The 11,636-nt window shown below is 46.1% G+C and overlaps 1 pseudogene; it reads right to left on the minus strand.

Moving 5' to 3' along the window:
• Nucleotides 1-10,216: 10,216 nt before the first annotated feature.
• On the minus strand, nucleotides 10,217-11,271 carry LOC105722972 (non-histone chromosomal protein HMG-14-like; annotated as a pseudogene).
• Between the last annotated feature and the right edge of the window lie 365 nt (nucleotides 11,272-11,636).

The following is an 11,636-nucleotide window of genomic DNA, read 5'->3' on the forward strand; positions in this document are numbered from 1 at the left end:
GAGGAAAGTAACATTTGTTGAGCACCTACTATGTGTCAGGTTCTCTGCTGGGGCCCCTGTATGACTCATCCTTTCAGTCATTTGGTCAACAATTTTCTAGATGCAGGGCCTTTATGGTAAGCAAAGATAGGTAAGACCTCTGCCCTCATGGATATCATAGTCCACATGGGAATAGGAGCCAGACATTTAACAAAGTGTCCCCCAAATGAATGTGAACTTACAACTGGGACTAGGGTTATGCAGGAGAAGCATGTGGCGCTAATGAGAACCTTTAATTTGGGGCTTTGACCTAGCAGGGAGGTCAGGGAAGGCTTCCTGAGGAGTGGAGACAGAAGCTGAGATCTGAAGGACGCATAGAAAGGAACTGCGTGAGTGGAGCAGAGTGGAGTGTTTTATGCAGAAGGAACAACATATGCAAAGAACTAAAAGGTGGCCACTGGGAGTGGAGTGGAGAAGGAGAGGGGCAGAGGGGTCAGGGAAGCAGGGAGAGGTGGGTGAGGCAGGGCCAGACTCAGTGAGGCTTCACATAAGGAGGAGTTTCATCTTTACCCTGAAACCACAAGATAGCTGCAGCAGGTCATTAAGCATGGCAAGGATATGATCAAAGTCATGTTTTGAAAATACCAGTCCAGCCACTATGTGAAGATAGAGCAAGAGATGATTTGGGCAGAGTATTCAGGAAGCTATTCGGCTGGGTCCAGGAAAGGATGGTGGTAGCTTGCACTGGAGTGGAGACAAACGACACTGAAACATGATGGCTTGAAAAGATGTTTAGAGATTGCTTAGAATAGCAGAAGATTACCCATAACTGGCATTTGTAAATAAGGGAACGGTAAAATAAATACTGTTAGGTCCACTCAGTAGAATACTATCTGTAAAAATAGAGTAAAAGATTTCTAACTACTGAACAGAGATTGACAAGATATATTGTTAGGTGAAAAGTGCAAGGTACAGAACAGAATGTATAGTGTTGTATTTTGTGGAAGAAAGGGAGCAATATCTATTGTTTGCCTTTCCATAAAGATGTACTGGAAGGATACCCATCCCCCATATAAAGGCGATTTATCTCTGTGTGTTTTAGGGGATGTACTGAAGGTGATGGAGTTGGGTGAGACTCCTCACTAAATCTTGTTTTATATTTATTTTGATTTTTCAATGTGTTTCCTATTTAGAAATAAATAATATTGAAAGCCAAAGTGACTTAGGAAGTAAAATGAGCAGGACTGGCTATGGGGTGGGTAATGTGGGGGATGTTGAAAATGAGTCCTAGGCCTGTGGCTTCTGTAACTAGATGTAAGAGGGTCCCTTTGCCATGATAAGGGACAGGAGAAGACAGTAGGTTTGGGGAGGAAGATCATTAGATCAGTTTAGGACACATCGAGGGTGAAATGCCTTCAAAGAGTGAGATGACTCTTTGAAGAAGTTTGGCTGTGAAGAAGAGGAGAGACGCAGGGCAGGCAGCTGCAGAAGGAAGTAAGGTCCAGGAAGGTGGGTTGGTTTGTTGGTTTCAGTGGGAGAAACCTGGGCACCTAAAAAGCCATAAGGAAAGATCCAGTTGAAAGGAGAATCTGGTTGTCCTAGAGCCATGTAATTGCTAATTATCCCATTCTAGGGATGAGGAAATGAGGCTCTGGAAGGCCCAAGATCACATTGCTAGTAAGTGGCAGAACTGAAATTGGAAGTTACATCTTCTGACTCCCAGACCAGTGGAGTCATGCATGGAAAGGTGCTGGCAGAGAGGCATTAGGAGATAGAATTAATGAGCTCACCAGGCCTAGAGGCTCAGAAGACACCCATATATTCTGAATAATCCCTCTAGAGCAGTTGTCTCAACTGGGGGTGATTTTGCACCCCCAGGAGACATTTGGCAATGTCTGGAGACAGTTTGGTTGTCAGAACTTAGGGTGGGGGTGTGCTATTGGCACCTGGTGGGCAGAGGCTAGGGATACTGCTAAAGGTCTGCCTCACCCCGCAGCATGCACAGGACAGCCCTTGCAACAAGTCAATAGTGCTCAGGTTGAGAAACTCTGCTCTGGAAGCTCCAGGGCTTCAGGGAGCTTGTCAGCATCTCCACCCCCTCCACTAATGCAAGTATCTTCTTCATTGTTTTTACTATCTTTTTACTTCTGTGATTTGGTCAAATTGCAAAACATCCAAACAATGCGAACATCGTTAAAGTATCAAGTAAAAGTCTTCCCTCCCTCAGTCAGAATTCCCCAGAGCGAATAGTTGTTACTATAACTTTAGTAAAGGGGTTGAAATCCACAAGCAGAAAACTTATTTTCTCCTTCCTGTTTCTTCCTTAACACTCCCTGTGACCTATTTCTCCCCTGCTTCTTGGATGAAAGCTACCGAAGAGCCAGAACTTTTTCAGACACTTTCTGATAATTAAAAAATCCTCCGATTACCTCCAGGAATTAACATGTCCAGTCTAGTGGAACAGATAAAACCCCAAACTTCACTAAAAGTGAGAGATTTACCCCTCTCCTCCACTGAGGCCTGTCAGGCTGCAGAGGCCGGGGTGTGGTCAGTGTCTTCTCTCTTTTCTGTCCCTGCTGGCTTATTATTTAGCTAGTTTCCCTGTTGATGCATATTGAGGTGGTTTGCAGTTTTTTACTCTTATAGACAATGTTGAGCCATCTTTGTACCTATGTTTATCTGTACACACTTGCTATTTCTTTAGGACAAATTTCTGGAAATCAATGTACTGAGGTATGCATATGAGGTATGCATATTTAAAACACTAAAACATACTTCCAGATTGTTCTCCACAGTAACTGCATCAGTATATGTTCCTACCAGCAGAGTATGAGAGGGCTCATTAAGGGTTCTCATTCTTGGCTGGGTGCAGTGGCTCATGACTGTAATCCCAGCACTTTGGGAGGCTGAGGCAGGTGGATGATTTGAGGTCAGGAGTTGGCCAGCATGGCCAACATGGTGAAACCTCGTCTCTACTAAAAATAGAAAAGTTAGCTGGGCGTGGTGGCGTACACCAGTAATCCCAGCTACTCTGTAGGGTGAGGCACAAGAGTCACTTGAACCCAAGAGGCTAAGATTGAACCACTGCACTCCAGCCTAGGCAACAGAGCAAGACTCTATCTCAAAAAAAAAAAAAAAAAAAAAAAGGTCCTCACTCTCTCTCCCCACATTTTTCAATACAGAACATGCTGGGGGGGGCAGGCTGACATTAACTACTGATTGAATGAGTGCTGAGAGAACACTCATTCTTCGTGGGCTTCTTGAAGCCTATGAGGAAAGCACAAACTCTCCCAAACTTGCTCCTCCCTCTTGGCACATAGTCATCTCTTACTCTTCTCCCTCCTCCACCCCCTCAAACTTCAGGATTCTAGGTCCTGACTAGCTCTTGTGTTCATTGTCTTCTCTCCGTTCATGACCAACATTGGAATTCAGGCCTCATCATCTCTTGCCTACAAGAGTTCCTTGCTGGTCTCCCCATCTCCAATTTTGCCATCTCTGATCCATTCTTGACACCCCCAGAGTGAAGTTTCTAAAATGCCAATGTGGTTACCCCTCACCACCAGAGGATGGCTCTTTAGGGTCCACTCCATAGGGCACACTGTGATCTGTCTTCTCCCTGTTCCCATCTCATCTGTGGCTCTTTGCCTTCCTCCTCTTATACTCCCGGCACACGTTGCTGCCCCAAGCTTCAGCTCTTTCTTAGCCCATTCGGCTCTCTCTGGCTAGAATGTCCTCCTCCTCTTCTTTGGCTGCCATCAAGCAGAGAGTGGGCATTTGTTGGTTTGTGGCTTCCCAGGATTCATTCCTCCCCTTTCCTTAGGCTCCTGTTTAGTGAATTGTCTCTGCCTGATTGGGAGTAAGGTTGGTGAAACAATAAATCCATGCATGCCTCTTTCCATAGAAGCCAAAGGGAAGTTGCCTTCCCCTTCCCAGCCCAGTATAGCCAGGAGGCAGTCATGGGACTAAGCTTGGTGACTGGACACTCTCGTTGGACTTTGAATCTGGAACAAGCAATATGAGAATAGAAGAAACAAACTTCATTCATTTTATTGGCAGCATCCTGATCAAACCATTCCTGCTTCCTATTCCTTCCCAACTCCTCCCCAGGAAGTGCCTTTGCTTATGTCGATTTCCGTACCTGGTTCTCTAGCTTTTCCCTTGATTCTGTAAGCTCCCTACAGCTTACCCCTCCAACCGCATACATTCCCTTCTCTTCTAAGCTAATCAGAGATGCTTTCTGTTACTTGCAACCAACAATTTCTGATAGAAAGCCCAGCTCAAATGTTCCTACTTCTGGTTCTGCACAAACATACCTCCCTGTACATTCCCATAGCACCCTCTACAAATTGTTGATCATATCTCATTTTTTTTTTCCTGTTCCTTCCATTAGGTTAGAAATTTATATTGGTCCCATCCTTGTGAGCTCTGGGCTCACTAATTTATGCCTGGCCCAAAGCCAAACATTTAAGGGAACAAACATTTAAAGACTGAATTAATGGACTAGTAGCTCTGCCTGCTCCCCCTCTGGGGGCTTCAGTGACTTACACAGACTCTGCCATGCCACACAAATAGTAAAAATTCACCTGCCTCCTTCATGAGTCTGGCTGGGAATAACGTGGGATGATTTCTGTTTGGGACACTCCTTCTGACTGTGCCACGGAAGATGGGGTGAGAGAGGGCAGGAGCAGGAAGAGAAAAGGACAGAAGTGGGGCAGGGAGGCAGCTGTTGGAGCAGCTCAGGTGGAAGATGGTGCTGAGGGGGATTAACATGGTGGCAATGGGAACAGAGTAAAGGGGCTGACTGGTGAGTCTGTGAACAGAGCGTTAGAATTGAATAGGCTGCTCAGCTGTTTCTGGTAATTCTGGTAAAAGTAAAAAGTGGCCATTTGAGATGGCTTCCATCAGAAGGAGGTGGTGAGGGAGTGCAAGTGTGCCTGTGTATGGTGGAGCAGGGGTGGGGGATTGTTAGGGGAGGGTGTCACACCATCTCCAGCATCCCCCTCCTGCCAGCAGCCATGACCATGCAGGCTGTCTTGCCTGTTTTCTATAGAGCTTCCCCAGGCAGCAGGGGAGAGAGGAGAAGGGGGGCTGGCCACACACGCTACTCAGCAGAGGTGAGCCAAGGAGCATTGAGTCCTCAAGTTCCCCCTCCCCCAGCCACTACAGGCTGCCAGGTGCCTTGTTTTTGATGAAAGCTTTTAAAAACCCATGTGCATGGATGGTCATGCATTCATTTTTGTTCATTTAACTAATACTCGCTGAGCCTGGAGCCACGCAATGGTGAGTAAAGCCTGCCATGGACCCTGCTCTCAAGAAGCTCCCGAGCTGGCGAGCTGGCGGGGGAGAAGATGTGTAATCAGGCAATTAGGAACCAGAGTGAGCGGGAGGTAAGCACTGGTTGCTATGGGAACACGAGGAGCGGCCACAGCTGCTGCTCTTCTCCGAAGAGTGGTGGCAAGCAAAAAAGGAGGCGCAAAACAGGCAGACCTGCTTGCCAGGCCCAGCTCTGCGCAGCCCAGCCAACTGGTCCAGGACAAAGATCTTCTGGAAGGACAAAACCCATCAGCTCTCTGCCACAGCATCGCTGCACCTAAGAAATAAGTAGGGAGAGCATGATCCAAGGACCCAAATGAGAGGCTGTATGTCTGTGCCTGGCACCCAGTAGGTCTACAGCACATGGCAGCTTCTAGGAATTTTGTTTTCAGGAAACATTTGTAGGTTAAAAGTTTCTTGGGTTACCGGACACCACGGGTAGAGCCATGAATGGGATAAACGAGGCTCCTGCTCTCAGGCAGCTGATAGTGATTGAGGAGGGGAGACAGATACAAACATGCTTAAACGGTACGAGCAATTACTACTGTGATCGCGATCATGAGGCTATGAGTGTGTTTCACAGTAGGAGCTGGCCTAGGCTAGGGGGCCAGGAAGACTTCCTAGAAGAGGGACCGTTTCAGCTAAGATCGAAAGGAAGAGAATTACCAACAAAGAGGTGGAAAACCTGCATTCCAAGTAGAGTGAACAGTGTATGTGAAGGTGCCAAAGCAAGAGGGAGTCTGATATGTCCCAGGCAAGGAAAGGAGGCCAAGGGGAAACTGGAGAGGGGAGACTGGAAAGATGGGCAGGGCATTAATCCACTCGAGCCTCCAGGCAGTGGTGACACGTTCGCATTGGATCCTAGGATGACCCCACTGCACACTACCCCCACCTCATAATGCTACTGTGACTTCCACTGCTGATCAGAACATTAAAACAACTGTCAGTGCCTGAGGCATAGCCATGCTTAATGGGGCCTTACTCAGAGCAGGTTTGGAGAAGATTCTGGAATTTGAGAGCTGTCAGAGCTCTTGGAGAGCATTTAGGCCCAAATTCGCACTGTGCAGATGGAAACGCTGAGGCCCAGAGGGGAGACTTGATCAGGGTTGCACAGCCAGCAGGGGTATCAGGCCTTTAACTATAACTCCGCTTAAGCAGCCACACAGTACCCCATGCCTCTGTGGAGATAGAAAGGTAAGCTTTTTCCTACAGGTGCCATTTTCTCTCCCTCTCAGGACAACCAGCAGAGTGTTTCCAGCCCTTTCTTACCTTCTTGCACTTCCCCTAGTGTTCCTCTTTTCAAAAAGTCCCCATTTCCATTAACCACAGATTCTCATTTGCTTATCCTCCACCGTTCTGTCATGATGGGGCAGCCAGAGGCAGGGCTTGGACCCCAGGCAGGGCCTAACAGAGCTCTCGTGCCAGCTATTGACGTGACTTCCTGGCTTACCCTAGCTCCTGCCCTTGCTATCCCCTGAATCACGTTCTGTGGGCAAAGCCGTCTCCACTGACATGGTCACAGTGCTTGCCTGCCCAGGCAGGCCTCACCACACACACACTGGTGGAGTTGATACAGTCTCAGCCATCGTCTTTTTTTTTTTTTTTTTTTTTGAGATGGAGTCTTTCTCTGTCACGAAGTTGGAGCGCAGTGGCGCAATCTCGGCTCGCTACAACCTCCGACTCCCAGGTTCAAGCAATTCTCCTGCCTCAGTCTCCCAAGCAGCTGGGACTACAGGCACATGCCACCACACTCAGCTAAATTTTGTATTTTTAGTAGAGATGGAGTTTCACCATGTTGGCCAGGATGGCCTCGAGCTCTTGACCTCATGATCTGCCCACCTTGGCCTCCCAAACTTCTGGGATTACAGGCGTGAGCCACTGTGCCCAGCCTCGGCCATCGTCTTATGCACTCTTCCACACCCCATTGCCGAGATGGGAACAGTGAGGCACAGGCAGCCCAGAGTTCTTGCCTGTGAATGAACTGTGTGTGTCTGGTCTTCTGACTCTGCCTACTCTACTTGCAGCATTGCCCGCTGGCCCCCTTCTCTCCCTGAGCGGAGACTGCAGGGGTCAGGGTGAGAGGAACCTGCTTCTCTGCCCGTCTAGCACAGCTCTTACCCAGCTAGCCCTCCCTACAGAGCAGGCCCAGGGGCCAGGAAGCTGTTCTAGGCTTCCACTAGGGAACTCTCTGCCTGGTAGGGTCTCTCTTTTATGCAGGAACTGAGGCCACCACATTCCTCCTGCCTTACTCCTGGAAGGAGCTGGCTTTGGAATCAACAGTCCTGGGTCCAAATCCCAGCTCTGCCACCTCTGGCTGAGTAGCCTTGGACAAATCCTTTTAATATCCCTGGGCCTCAGCTTCCCTATCTGACCATAAAAATTGCTATCTGACTTGCTGTGGGAATTAAATAAGGGAGCTAAGTTCCAACTCCCTATCTGGTATATAATAGGTGTTTGACAAATATTAGTCCCCTCCCCACACTCTTGGCTTCTCTCTCCAGCCCCACACCCAGCAAGCTCTGCCTAATTCCTTCCAGAGACCTTTGGGGTGAGGCTGGGACCAGATTTGGCAAGAGCCTCCTGGCTCTGGGGAGGAGAGAAGGGAGCTGTATCCTATGGTAGACTGTCCTAATCCCTGAAACTCAGCAGGAGGCACGCAGTGAGAAACCACACCAGGGGAAAAGAGGAAGGGAGGGAAATTGGAGAGAAGGAGGAGGTGGCAGGTGGCTTTAGGGACTGTGGGAAGTCAGGACAGTGGGGAAAGGGGCCTGGCCACATGGGGGTCCATTGGGCTAGTTGAGGCAGTGCCAGAATGTTGATAAAGACAAAGGAGGAGGACTCCAGGGCACAGGCTGCCTGGACCTCTTGATGACAACTTCTCTGAGCCTGTCCTGGGAGCATGGGATCTCTCTCTCATAGAGACCTATGTAGGCTCCAGCAGGGGATTCACTCCAGCCCCATTCAGCTCCAGACACCTGGCTCCCTTATATCCCTGTTGTCTGCCTCCACAAAGTAAACCCTCAACCTCGCCCCAGAACTGTGTTCCCTTTTGATTTTTTATTTCCTGTAACCCACATGCCCCAAAAATATCGCTTAGATTTTTACATATTTTTCTTCACAAGCAATTCCCCATCTCCAGAAGTCACCGGCATTGATTGCCGCAAAGAAGCCTTAACTTTGGGTCCCAGGCTATGGGTGTTTTTGGCTGAACTGTTTCCACTAAAGCATATCCACTGACAGCCAGGAATACCCCTTGGAGAGATGCCAGGCAAAGTTCAGTGAAGTCTGGGGCTAGGAATGGCCCTCAGTTTCCAACTTGGGTGAAGACTAAGTCTATGGCATGGATTAGAGTTGAATTCGTACTTGAGATCAGGGCTGGATTTGTGACCAGGCTGAGGTCTCAGTCCGTGATTAGGGTTTATTAGTATCTTTTGGTTGCAAGCAACAGAATTCAACTCTGGCTAACTTGGGCAATAACTAAGACTGTATTTTCAAGATACTGGGCTTGTTTTCAGAATTGATTGATATGGATATGACTCAGCTCCAATCTTTTCAATTTCTGTGAGTTTTAAATTCCCTGGAGAGGAATCTCTGCCCAGAATAAGTCAAGTTAGCCAGGCTGCAGGGCCACACATTGCCGAGGAAGTGAGAAGGCTCCAGGCTTTGAGGAAAGCAGTCTGGCGCCATTTATTTTAAAAAAAAAAAAAAGATGTACATCATTTGGCCTAGCAATCTTACTTCTGGGACATCATCCCATAAGAATGGAAGTCTCAATATTTAAGAACCTATATGGACAAAGATGTCTTAGTTCATTTTCTGCTGCTCATATGAGAATACAACAGACTGGGTAATTTGTAAAGAACAGAAGTTTACTTGGCTCATGGTTCTGGAGATTGGGAAGTCCAAGAGCATGGCACTGGCATCTGGTGAGGGTAATCCCATGATGGAAGGCAAAAGGTAGAAATGTGCAATCAAAACTCAGAGTAAGAAGAGGCCAAATTCATCGTTTTATCAGGAACCCATTACTCTGTAACTAACTCCCTGCTACAATAATGGCATTAATTCATTTATGAGGGTGGCACCCTCATGACCTAATCACTTCTTAAAGACCCCACCTCCCGATTCCATTACATTGGCAATTAAAATTCAACATGAGTTTTGGAGGAGACATTCCAACCATAACAGATGTGTATTGCATAATTGCTTACAGCTTTTTTAAACCCTAAAAATCATAGTAACCTATCAATAGGTTAATAGCTGAGTAGATAATGACACATCCACACTATGAAATACTAGGCAATCATTGAAGATTAGTAATTAGAGCCATACTGATTGATTTCCAGGGGGTGTTATTGAGTGAGAACAACATGAACTGGAAAAGTACGTATGTGATCTCATTTTAATTAAAAAAGACAAATAAAATTTGTGCATGTATTGCATATGTGTGTATATATATACACACATAGTATACATATATGTATGCATATGTCTGTACGTGATTATACAAGTATGAAGAAAAACATGGAATAATGAATACCAGGTTATTGACATAGGTTGTGGAGGGGGTACTGATATAGGTCGAGGTTGGAGGCAAGTAAAAATAGAAAAGACTATGGTTTTTTCTCCTTTCATAATTGAGATTTTATTGGTTGAGGATCACTACAGACATTTCAATTTGTACACAATTCTTTACATATGTAACAAAAATCTTAAAAGCCATGTATTGTAATCCTTTTTTAAAGTTATTCCAGTGACTTTCCAGCTTATAATTTGGAAGCAAATTTTCCTTAAGAGACTATCAAGTACCCGTATCTTCATGTTGATAAGCTGTTACATATGTCCCACCAGTTCACAACTGAATAACATGTATACTACATACTCAAATTTTTAATCTTTCACAGCACAGTAACAAAGTTATCAGGAAAACAGGACCACCACAACCAAAGATGTTACAGAGTGCACACAATTCTGATGGGGAGAGCCATGATCAAGGAGTGATTTTCTTTAGGAAACAATTCTACTAAAAAACAACATGGGAATAGAAGTAATTTAAAATATTCAATACATTGAACGCAGAACGAACTTCGTATTGCCATTTAATATGCTTCATAAGATATAAAAACTAACCCCCCATCTATGGAATGTTAAGCTGACACTCTAGACAGTCAAAGCATCCCATAATTCAATACCCCACACTATTTTCTGGTTGTACCAAAAAATAAACAACAAGCAAATGATTTCACCTCTGAAAACAAAGCATTTACACTTAAAAAATGGGATGAGATGGGATTCCCTCCTTCTTAAAAAATGTTTCTAGAACTACTAAAAAACTTGCATTTACAAAATAGTTGATAAAAATATTCCCCTGGATTATACAAGAAGGGACACAGGGACCGCTGATAAGACGTAATATATGGTATTAATCAGACTTGGCTTCTTTCTCTCCTGCTTCATCAGAGGCTGGACTCTCCTCAGTTTTCGTTTCCCCATTTTCTGCAGGTAACTCTTCTTTAGTTTCTTGGTTAACCACTTCGGCCTGTTTTCCCTTTGCTCCCCTTTTCCGTTTTGTTTGCATTTTTTTTGTCTGGAGATTTATCCTTCGCTACTGCTTTTTTCGGCTTAGCTTCCACTTTTGCAGGAGAGTTAGCTGACAACCGCACCAATCTCCTCTTGGGCTCTTCCTTGGCGGCCCCTTTGGTGGCGCTGACCTTCCTCCTGGGCATCCTGGTGGCAAGGAGTGTCAGGTGCCTGCAGGCCTTGGCGTGCGGAGAGCCTTCGCGAAGCTGGGCTTCCTGGCTGCTGCCACTCCTCCCGCCGCCAGAGCTCAAAAAGGACTATAGTTTTAAAAAGCATGCACATAGGATTTCTTTTATGACCATGTCTAAAATTACATAAATATTTGTGTGTAATTATAAAGATATTACCTTAAAAAATTTTTAAAGATGAGTAAAAATATGCCAGAAAAAAAGCTTATCAAAAGAAAACTGGAATCTGGGCATGGTGGCTCACTCCTGTAATCCCAGCACTTTGGGAGGTCCAGGCAGTCAGATCATTTGAGGGCAGGAGCTCGAGACCAGCCTGGCCAACATGGCGAAACTCCATCTCTACTAAAAATACAAAAATTAGCCTGGCGTGGTGGCATGTGCTTGTAGTCCCAGCTACTCGAGAGGCTGAGGCAGGAGAATCACCTGAACCAAGGTGGTGGAGGTTGCAATGAGCCGAAATCGTGCTGCTGAATTCCAGCCTGGGTGACAGAGTGAGACTCCATCTAAAAAAAAGAAAAGAAAAGTAAAAGAAAGCAAAAAAGAAACCTGGAGAATAGAATTGCTGACAGGATTGACCTT

Source organism: Aotus nancymaae, unplaced genomic scaffold, assembly GCF_030222135.1.
Source record: "Aotus nancymaae isolate 86718 unplaced genomic scaffold, 86718_ANA_hifiasm-v0.15.2.pri h1tg000081l, whole genome shotgun sequence".
Classification (NCBI taxonomy): Eukaryota; Metazoa; Chordata; class Mammalia; order Primates; family Aotidae; genus Aotus; species Aotus nancymaae.